Below are 11712 nucleotides of genomic sequence, written 5' to 3'. Positions count from 1 at the left end.
TTTTTTTCTGAGAGTGAAGTAGGGAAAAAAATTATATAGTCAATCTGCTTGGTTACAATCATTCTTCAAAATATCTTCCTTTGTGTTCAACAGAACAAAGAAACTCATACAAGTTTGAAACAACTTGAGGGTGAGTAAATTATGACAAAATTGTCATTTTTGGGTGAACTATCCCTTTAATAAAACCTGAATCTTGTCATCGGCCCATCGGCCATATTTTTTAAACGTCATTGTTGATTCAAATAGCAAACAACTCACTGCACTCACCGCAAAAAAATTTGTGTGGAGTTAACCATTCAAAATGCTGCGTGAACTCAACCAATCAGCATGCTCAGCACCCAAGTCCCACCCCCAAAAGTTCCTGAACTTTGAAAAAGTACTTCCTCACAAGCAGAGACTTTCTGTGCGGGAAATGTTTTGCTGGAACTTAATTTAGACTGGTTCCTGTGGTCCAATCACACAGAGTACCACCCCAAAATCCCTAGTTCCTTAGTTCCTGGGGAAAGTTTCTGCAGTGGAAACGCGGCTATATATGGACTGTCGGCCTTGAAGAAAGGGTTCAGTCCCGAGACTCGGTTAACAAGCTAAATCATTACTCAAAAGTAACGAGACTCAAAAGAAGATCTGCGAGAGGAAGTCACACTGCTGCGGCAGTGATGATGAGGAAGAAGAGAAGGAATAGATGAAATTAAAGATAGAAGAGATGGAAGAGAAAGTATGAAGGTGTCTTTGGAGCAAAACAACTGAGCAACAGCATTACAGCACTGTGTGGTAGAAATTCCCTTAAGCGCCCCTTATGAATACTATCACTTGGAAATAAGCTGACTAGTGCTCCACTGACCTGCTAACCAGACAGACTCCAGACAATGCCTTTGAATGTGCTTCAATCACGGCCGGAAGATTCTCAGACCACATATCAGAGGGAATCGACATAAAGAGTAGTGTTTATAGAATAGGAGCATGGCAAAGGTACCATGATTTATTACATAATTGTTCTCCAATATGATTGGTTCTTCACATGTATAATTCTCTGTTTGGTAAACTTCATACTTCATACTTCAGCTTGTTGTCGCATCATGAGGTTAGATATAACAAAACTAGACAGGTGTCTAGTTCTGTTTCCACTTCTCTTCGCTCATGGGGCACACTAACTTTGGCCCAAATGTTGAGGACTTAGTATTCAAAAGCATGTTAAGGTAACACTTTACAAAAACAGTACATGAATAATCATGTATTAATACATGAATTAATAGTTTATTAAACATGAACTCATGATTAGTGAAGATATGAACTAATCATGAACAAATGAGGAGCTTTCATGAACTAAGACAGGAGTCATAATGATTCATGCATGAATAACAGCAGCATTAATACATGTTAGTTAGGGTGACCACCCGTCCCGCTTTGCGTTGTACCGCACAGCATTTTCACCCCTTGTCCCGCATGTCGCATATTGAGAAAATGTCCCGCATTTTCACCAGTCTGTTGATTTTTAATGATCATATTGAGAAAACATGCATGCGTTCTTTTGCCTTTTTAAGAAAGCATTTTATTTATTATTTTTGCGGCATCGTTTCCCTTACGAGAGTACTCTCGTATTGCGTTTGCTAAACGCTTATGGGGGAATTCCTTTCCTCGAGATATTGAAGCAAATTTTTATCCAAAAAATACCTTTTACACGCAGTGCAGCTGCACAACTCTCAGCAGGAAGCTGCGTGCTGATAAGCTGTGCCGCTGCAACTGCAGCAACCTATAGCGAGACCGTGGGGCGGGACGGGTCCCTCAGGTCCTTCTAAACTCCCGCCACAAGGGGCAACAGAATTTGCATAGCCAAGGGTATATAAGACCCCGTCTCGCAAGGTTAGACAGATTAATTCTTCTTCAGCGACTGCTATCGCTGAGCTCTGGATCGAAGCCTGCCGTCGACACGCACCCAGCGGAACTCTGCAGCCTGAAAACGTCGGATTCTCCGCCTTCAGCCTGCCTTCCAGCTGCGCCATCCGGCACATATCCTTTTAATACCTTCTGACGTTGTTCCAAATGTCTCGTTCCTGCGCCTCGTGCAGAGGTTTTATCGCGGACGAGGATCGTCACATCATCTGCGTGTCATGTCTCGGACGAGACCACACGCAGGCTGCACTCAACCAGGGCGGCTGCCCGGAGTGCGACGAACTGACGCTGCAGACCCTTCGGGCTCGGCTCGCCAGTTTCGACCTGAATCCCGTCCCTTGCTCTCAGCCTCTCGAGCCACGGAAGAAGAAACGTCGCGACCAGAGGCCCCCGGAGCGCTCTGACGAGCACACGCCGGGCATGTCCCCGCGTGCCTCGCCATCACCCGTATTGTTCGTCGAGGAACAGCACAGCTCCCCTCGCATGTCGGCTGCTGCCGTTTCCTTCGGCGCACCAGAGGAGGAAGAGGATGACAGTCTTTCCCTTGCTGCATCCGAAAGCGGGTGGTCGGAAACCGCCTCGGAGCACGCCACTTCGACGCGAACGGTCAGCGGCGCCATAACCTCAGTCGACGCTGAGCTTATGTGTCTGCTCACAAAGGCCGTGGACGACCTCGGCATTGACTGGTCTCAACCCGAGGAGCCCACGAGAAGCCGACTGGATGAGTAGTTTTTCGAGAACCGCCGTCAACCGACCGCTCAAAGGCCCGCTCCCTTCTTCCACAAGGAACTAACAAAGTCGTGGAAGGCGCCATTTACTTCTCGCACCAAATCCTCTTTTTCTCCAGCGCTCTCGGTGGTCGATGGCGCTCAGAAAAAAGGATACCAAGCCCTTCCTCCCCTCGAGGAAGCCGTCGCTGCACACCTTTGCCCGCCCTCCGCCAGAGGATGGCAGTCAAAGGCTGTGCACCCTTCCAAGGCCTGCCGCACTACGTCCAGCCTCGCCGGTCGAGCATTCGCCTCCGCCGGCCAGGCGGCGTCAGTGCTACACTCGATGGCGGTGCTTCAGGTATTCCAGGCCAAACTCCTCCGTTCCCTGGATGAGTCTGTTCCTGACAACGAGGCTCTGAAGGATCTGCGCGGCGCCACTGACTTGGCCCTGCGCGCCACCAAGGCCAATGCTCAGGCGATTGGCAGATTTATGGCCTGCTTGACGGTGTTGGAGCGCCATTTGTGGCTCAACCTGACCAAAATGAAGGACGCGGACAAGACCGCTTTCCTGGACGTGCCCATGTCGCCTTCAGGATTATTTGGTCCCGCCGTGGTTGGGTTCACAGAGCGCTTCACTGAAGCACAGAAGGCTTTGCAGGCAATGCGACATTTCCTGCCTAAGCGTTCCAGCTCCAAGGCGCCACCATCAGCTCACCAGCCTCGCGCGGCTTCTAAGCCCGGTCAGCGTTCCCGCTCTACGAGCCGCAGCAGACCGCCGGAGCGTCGAGTTCCCCAACCCAGCAAGGTGTCGAAGCCTGAGCCTCCGAAGCCGTCCTAGCCAGAGGTATAAACAGAAGGTGGATGGTCGGTGTACCACCTCGCTCTCTTCTAAAATGTTCCCCAGCTCCCTTCAAGGTGGCTGGGAACACCACATTTACAGCCAACGAGCCCGCAAGCAAGCGCGCTCACCTGTGCACAAACGCCATTTTCACGGCGACCCATTTGAGTCTCAAAAAGAGCTTTTTCTCTGTAGGCAGTGTGCCAGCATTAAAGCATGTACCCCTACATTCAAGCACTCCCCCATGTGCCCCAGCCCCCTGCACTCAGGTGGCTGGAAACATTACTCTCACAGTCAACGAGCCCGTACTCAAGCGCGCTCGCCTGTACACAAGCACCAATATTCCATGCCCCCCGGCCCCCTGCACTCAGGCGGCAGGAAACATTTCCCTCATAAGCGCCAGCTTGGCGCAAAATTATCGGGCCACCGAGTCCCTGTTACTCAGCGACTTGAACATAATAGAACAAGTTTACTCGCTACAGTTTGCTCGCAGACCACCGCGCTTTCGCGCCGTGGAAGAGACAACGGTGAGAAGCGACACAAGTCACGTGCTTCGAACCGAGATATCAAAACTGTTAATAAAGGGAGCGGTGGAAGCTGTACACCCCTCACAGAGCGAGTCGGCTTTTACAGTCGTTACTTCCTTGTACCAAAAAAGGACGGTGGTCTCAGACCCATCCTAGATCTCAGACATCTGAACAAAGCCCTTATGAAGCGCCCCTTCAGAATGTTGAGAATGAAACAAATCTTCGCGCACATTCGCCCGGGAGGTTGGTTTTTCACTGTGGATCTAGAGGATGCCTATTTCCACATACAAATAGCCCTTCATCACAGGCCATTCTTGAGATTCGCCTTCGAGGGGAAAGTATACCAATACAAGGTACTACCTTTTGGTCTATCTCTGGCTCCCTGCACGTTTATGAAGTGCATGGAAGCGGCGCTAACCCCACTGAGGCTTCGGGGAATGAGAATTCTCAACTATCTCGACGACTGGCTCATAATAGCTCAGTCAGAGATACAGTTATTAAACCACAGATCTTGGCTTCTCAACCATTTACAATGCTTGGGACTCAGAATCAACGTGGCAAAGAGTTCATTGTCTCCCACACAGAAAGTTTCGTTTCTGGGAACAGTATTGGACTCACTGCAGATGAGCGCGCGGCTGACGTCACAGCGCGCGCTCTCTGTTCAGAACCGAGCGGTTTCCCTCAGGTCCGGTGCACGCATTCCTCTCAAACACTTTCAGAGGATGCTGGGTCTCATGGCCTCGACGGCGCCAGTTCTCAGACTAGGTCTGTTACACATGCGCCCCCTACAGCACTGGCTGAATGGCCGCGTTCCAGCTCACGCATGGCTCTCGAGCCGATTGCAATTCAAGGTAGACCACAGCTGTGTGTTGGCTTTGGCTCCTTGGAAAAATCCTGTCTGGTACAAGACGGGCGTGAGTTTGGGCACTGTTACGAAGTGGAAAGTTATCTCGACAGATGCATCCAACCTAGGTTGGGGAGCCCTTCACGAGGGCAGGCCAATCTCCGGTCTCTGGTCAGACTCGGAGAAGAGCCTTCACATAAACTGTCTAGAGATGAAAGCGGTCACGCTATCGCTAAGAGCTTTCCTTCCGTACATAAAGCACCACCATGTCCTGGTCCAAACGGACAGCAGGTCGGTGGTAGCCTATATAAATCGCCAAGGCGGTCTGAAATCTATCGATCTGCACTCAATGGCGGAAGAAGTCCTAATATGGGCAGAGCACAATCTGAGCTCGCTGAGAGCGACTAACGTGCCAGGCATTCTGAATTTGGGTCCGGACATGCTGTCCAGGGGCAAAGTGTCCCCTGCAGAGTGGTCTCTTCACCCACATATAATTCAGACAATTTGGGGCAGGTTTGGAGAGGCAAAAGTGGATCTTTTCGCCTCACAAGACAATGCTCAATGCCGAATATATTTCTCCAAGCACAAGGATGCGTTGGCCCACGAATGGCCCAACCTTCCTCTTTATGCTTTTCCCCCAATCTCAATGTTACCTCAGGTCATAGAGAGGATCAGGGAGAGCGAATGCGCTGTGCTTTTAATAGCCCCGCTTTGGAGAAATCAACCTTGGTTCTCACTACTGAGTCAGATGGCAGATGCAGCTCCGTGGCCGATCCCGCTGAGGAGAGACCTCCTCATGCAGGCGGAACGGCAGATCTGGCATCCCCGTCCCAATCTATGGGCGCTTCATGTCTGGCCCATCAACGGGTACATGAAAACCTCTCTGAAAATGTATTGAATACTATTACTGAAGCTAGAGCCCCCGCGACCAGGCGGCTCTATTCAGGCAAATGGTCAGTCTTTTCGGACTGGTGTAAAGCGCGAAGTCTGATCCCACATGATTGTGAAGTGTCAGAAGTGCTTACATTTTTACAAGAGCTTCTGGATGCAGGTCGTTCCCCCTCCACGCTCAAAGTTTATGTGGCTGCGATAGCAGCGTTTCACACTCAAGTGAACGGACTGTCACTGGGAAAGAACGATCTTATTGTTCGCTTCCTTAAAGGGGCTAGAAGGCTTCACTCACCTCGCCCCCCTTCAGTCCCTATATGGGACCTGTCCACGGTCCTGGATGCCATGAAGAGCTCTGCATTTGAGCCTTTGCATTCGGTGAGCTTAAAGCTCCTGTCACTAAAGACCGCTTTTCTGCTGGCGATCGCGTCAGTTAAGTGAGTGGGTGATCTGCACGCGCTCTCTGTGAGCGCCTCGTGTCTGGAATTTGGGCCAAACGACTCCAAAGTCGTCCTCAAACCAAGACATGGATATGTACCTAAAGTGCTTTCAACTCCGTTCAGAGCACAGGTCATTTCACTCTCAGCACTTTCATCCCCGTTAGATGAAGAAGATGCTAATTTGCTCTGTCCTGTCAGAGCGCTGAGAATATACATAAAGCGCTCCGCTGCTTACAGGCAAACTGAACAGCTCTTTGTATGCTTTGGCGGCCGTACCCGAGGGTGCGCGGTTACAAAGCAGACCTTGTCACGTTGGATAGTGGATGCTATCTCACTGGCCTATGAGTCTAAAGATCTCAGCTGCCCCTTAGGCATTACAGCCCATTCTACTAGAGGCATGGCCTCTTCGAGGGCTTGTTTTACTGGCATTTCTCTGAATGATATCTTTGCGGCGGCAGGCTGGGCCTCCCCGTCCACTTTTATCAGATTCTATAATTTAGATGTTCCGGCTTTACAAGCTGGACTTCTTGCTGTGTAAACAGATTTAACCCCTCCGGTCTGGGTTAAATATTGTATAAGTCATAAGCACATTCTGTCAAGTCCGGATTCGAACCCAGAGTGTGTTGCTGGAAAACCCAAGGTTCTAACCACTGTTCTATTGGGGCAGTGTGGACCCAATTGGCAGATAATCACAAGAGGCAGGTTTAGAAGGAAAACTCAAAGTCTTTACTTATTATTCTTGTAATTCTTGTAATCTTGAGCGAACACAAAAGATCTAGCATCAGAGCTTGGTAGGGCAAGATTCAAATCCACACTGGATGATGCAGGCAAAAGAGTCCAAAAACATAAAACAAAGATTACCAGAGAAGCTGGTCAAAAAGGTCTGAGCAAAAGTCTTTTAGGGTGGACCAAAAGGGTATACACAAAAACGTAGGCTAGGCAAGAAACTTCAAGACTGAGCAAAGGTACAAACAAATGCAAGTCTTTAAATATGCACCTGTTAACGCCCTAACAAGCTAGGTACAGGTGATATCATTGAACCAATAACGAGCAGTGAATTAGGAAGATCTCGTGCTCTTGGTTTCCCTCTGCTTGACAGACCGTGGTGTGACAGGGCCTCCCCCTTTACGGCCGACTCCCGATGGCCCAGGACGGTCAGGATGCAAGTGATGGAACGTCTTGATCAGGTCTGGGCCTAAGATGTGTCGTGCTGGCACCCAGGTACGTTCCTCAGGCCCATAACCCTGCCAGTCGACCAGGTAGTGAAAGCCACGGCCACGGCGTCTTGAATCAAGCAACCTTTTCACGGTGTACGTGGGACCACCGTCTATAATGCGAGGGGCAGGAGGGGTGGGGGCTGGGGGAGACAAAGGTGAGGTTAATACGGGTTTCAAATGGGACACATGAAAAGTAGGTCTTACTCTTAAAGATCTTGGTAGGGCAAGCTAGTATGTAACAGGGTTTATCCGTCTGGTGATTTTGAATGGGCCAACAAATCTTGGGACAAGTTTCTTGGATTCAACCTTTAACGGCAAGTCCTTTGCTGAGAGCCAGACTCTTTGTCCGATTCTGAAGTGTGGATTTGCCCTCCTTCTCTTGTCTGCATACCTCTTGTAGCGGGTGGAAGCGCTCTTCAAGGCTACATGAGCCCTTTTCCATGTCCTTCTGCAGCGCTCAACGAATCTCTCAGCATTAGGGACTCTAACCTCTATCTCTTGGCTGAAAAACAATGGTGGCTCGAATCCAAATTGACACTTAAATGGAGACAGACCTGTGGAGGAGCTTCGTAAGGTGTTGTGTGCCAGCTCTGCCCATAGTAAGAAACGACTCCAGGAGGATGGCTGATGAGATGTAATGCAGCGAAGGTATTTCTCCAACTCCTGATTTTTCTGTTCTGTTTGGCCGTTAGACTGAGGGTGGAAACCTGAGGAGAGACTGACAGAAGAGCCAAACAGGGACCAGAATGCTTTCCAGTAACGAGACATAAACTGGGGACCTCGATCAGAAACAATGTCTACTGGAATTCCATGGATTCTTACAACATTCTGAAGAATAAGATCAGCAGTTTCCTTGGCAGAAGGGAGTTTAGGTAATGGAATGAAGTGTGCAGACTTAGAGAAGCGGTCCACCACCACCAGTACAACAGTGTTACCTTCAGAAGTTGGTAAACCTGTGATAAAATCCATGGAGATGTGAGACCAGGGGCGTTGTGGGATAGGCAAGGGATGTAGAAGGCCGGCAGGGCGCTGATTGGATGATTTCTGTTGAGCGCAGACTGGGCAGGCTTATACAAAAGATCGGACTGCTCTTGTTATCTCTGGCCACCAGAAGCGTCTCTGAATAAAATCCAACGTCCTATCAGTTCCTGAATGTCCAGCAAGGGCAGAAGCATGCCCCCACTGGAGGACCTCGGATCTTGCTTCCTTGGGCACAAACAAGCATCACGCACTGTATCCTCAATGGACCGGCAAACCGGTGCAAGAATGCAGTCTCTGGGGATAATGAATTCTGGGGAACGGTCTTTCTGGGAACAATCATACTGGCGTGACAAGGCATCAGCCTTAAGATTTTTGGATCCAGGTCTGTAAGAGATCACAAAATTAAAACGGGTAAAAAAGAGAGCCCACCTGCCTGCCGGGGGTTAAGGCGCTTTGCCTGCTGTAGGTAGGCCTGTTTTTTGTGGTCTGTCCACACAATAAAAGGATGCTTAGCCCCCTCCAGCCAGTGGCGCCACTCCTCCAGTGCAAGTTTCACAGCAAGGAGCTCTCGGTTACCCACATCATAGTTTCTCTCTGCTAGCAACAGGCGTCTGGTGACAACCTTGTCATCTGTGATAGACCTTTGGGAGAGTACTGCTCCAACTCCCTCCTCTGATGCATCCACCTCCACGATAAATGGTAACTCAGGGTCTGGGTGTTCCAGGATAGGGGCAGACGAGAACAGTCCCTTTAACCTGTCGAACGCCTGCTGAGCCTCAGCAGTCCAGTGGATACGAGCAGGTGATCCTCTAGTACAGGGGTGCCCAAACTTTTTCCTATGAAGGGCCAAAAATCAAACTTGATTGAGAGCCGTGGGCCAAAAGTAAATTTTGCATCATAAATCAAACTGTATTACATTAAAGTTGCTATGGGTTATTTCATAATATTTAAAATAAATATAAAACAACTTTAATCTGATTAACTAATGCAGTTTTATTTGTAAAGTTTTGCATTTTAATGAACAATATGGGTAACAATCCCCAAGTTCAATGTACAATACAGTTCAATGCCAAATAGACAATCAATAATAAAACCATGTGGTTGCAATGTCAGTGACCTAATGAGAGATATGAAGCTGGTCCTTATTTTTCTGAAGTTTTTCAAGATTGGGCTGTAGCTGACTTACAGACAAAGACAAGATATTATGTAGGTGAGAGTCAGTTATTTGGCTTCTTAGTTTACTCTTGTTCAAGTTCATCAGACTGAAAGTCTGCTCGCAGAGGTAGGTACTGCCAAACAGAGACAGCATCACTTGTGTCTGCTTACACATCTTTGGGTACCTGTTTGCTGGGACACATTTGTAGAAGTCTGGCAAGGGAAGGGATGTGAACTTGTGTTTCAGTTCTGAATCACACTGAAGCTCAATGAGTTCCATCTGAAGATCATCTCTGACTGCATCCACACTGATGGTGAAGGGTTGAGCAAACAACTCAAAGTCAACAGTACTGTGTCTGAAGTCCTCAAAGCGGTTGTCAAACTCCTGGATAAGGTTGCTGAGAACAGCATCATACTCATGGACCTTCTCTTTCACCATGCCTACCTCTCCAAGACAGGGAAAATGAACTAGATTTCCTGCATGTGGGATGAGAAACAGAAAGAACAGTGTGAGACAAGGACAGGGATGTAAAACAGAGGGAGAAAAATAGAATAAATAACTGAAAAAAGAAGATCATTATTTCATGACAATTTAAGAAACTAGCTAATTTTAAGCACATTTTAGCAGCTTGATGTATAACAAAATTACAAATGCTGACATGACTGAATGTAAATGTAAACTCCACATATAATTCTGAATATAATTAATAATAATATAATTATAATTGCACAAAATATCCTGAATATTATAACTGTAAATGTTACTGTTACCTGCTGAGAGATGTCTTCTGAGCAGCAGTAGTTTTTGTTTGAAGGCTCTGATGTGATCAAAAAGCTGGGTGATAATCTGGTCCTTTCCCTGGAGCTGAACATTCAAAATATTGAGCATCTCTGTTACATCCACAAGGAAAGCCAGGTCAGAGAGCCATTTCTTATCAGTGGGCACTTGAATATTCCAATCCTTGCTTTCCTGAAAAACTCTGATCTCATCACGCAGATCAAAAAATCTTCTGAGAACTTTTCCACGGCTGAGCCATCTGACCTCCTGGTGGTACAACACATCACCATATTGCGCATCCATCTCATCCATCAGTGTCTTGAACTGTCGGTGAGAAAGCGCCTTGGAGCGTATATTGTTGACAATTTTGACGACGTCACGCATCACATCCACAAGCCCGACAGATTTAGCACATAGTTGTTCTTGATGTAAAATGCAGTGGTACTTAACAACTTTTCCTCCACATTCACTGACTTTCTGAGACACAAATGCAGCAAGGCCAGATTTCCTCCCTACCATTGCCGGCGCTCCGTCAGTTGTAATGCCGGCCATCTTCTCCCACTTTAATTCATTTTTTTCCAACACTCTCTCAACAGCAAAAAAGAGATCTTCTCCTTTAGTAGTACCAGAAAGGGTCTCAATGCCAGCCAGCTCTTGTGTCACATCAAAAGTTTCATTTACTCCACGCAAAATTACCAACAGCTGTGCGGAATCGGATATGTCGGTGCTCTCGTCACAGGCTATTGAATAGGCAGAGAACGCACTCGTCTTTGCCTTGATTTGCTCGCCGATGTCTTGAGCCATGTCCTCTATGCGTCGGGTAACAGTATTTCTTGACAGGCTAATTTGTGAGAACATTCGTACCTGAGAAGGACAAACTGCTTCTGCAGCCACTGCAAGACATGCCTTGACGAACTCTCCAGTAGCGAAGGCTCTTCCACTTTTAGCAATTAGAGCGGAAATCTGATAACTGGCCCGTGTGGCGCTTTCTTGTGCTGATGAAGGACGTAGTAACGCGCTCTGTTCAGATCGAAGTCCAGCAAGCAGCTCGTTAGTACTTTGAGAAAGCTGCAGAATGTTTTGTGTCATAATGACGACGGATATTGTACTCTTTTAAAACAGCAACCGACTGTTTGCAAACTAGACATACTGCCTTTGATTTGACTTCTGTGAATAAAAACTCATCTTGCCAAGCTTTTTTTAAATTTCTCTTGTCTGTGTGCCACTGCCTTGATTTCTCCATTATTGCGTTTAATTTGTTGACGTTTATTGACGTCGTGTCGCAAAGCACACAGTGCTGCACCTTGAATTGCGCATTTACTATATATTTTTTTTAAATTAATTTACATTTAATTTAAACATTTAATTTCAGTTTACTCTGTTGTAGTTCAACAATAAAACAAACAAAATCGTTATGTCAAATTAGAAATGACAATCTGTGTCG

Source organism: Gobio gobio, assembly GCF_949357685.1.
Source record: "Gobio gobio genome assembly, chromosome: 24".
Taxonomy (NCBI): Eukaryota; Metazoa; Chordata; class Actinopteri; order Cypriniformes; family Gobionidae; genus Gobio; species Gobio gobio.
This window is presented reverse-complemented; position numbering follows the sequence as displayed.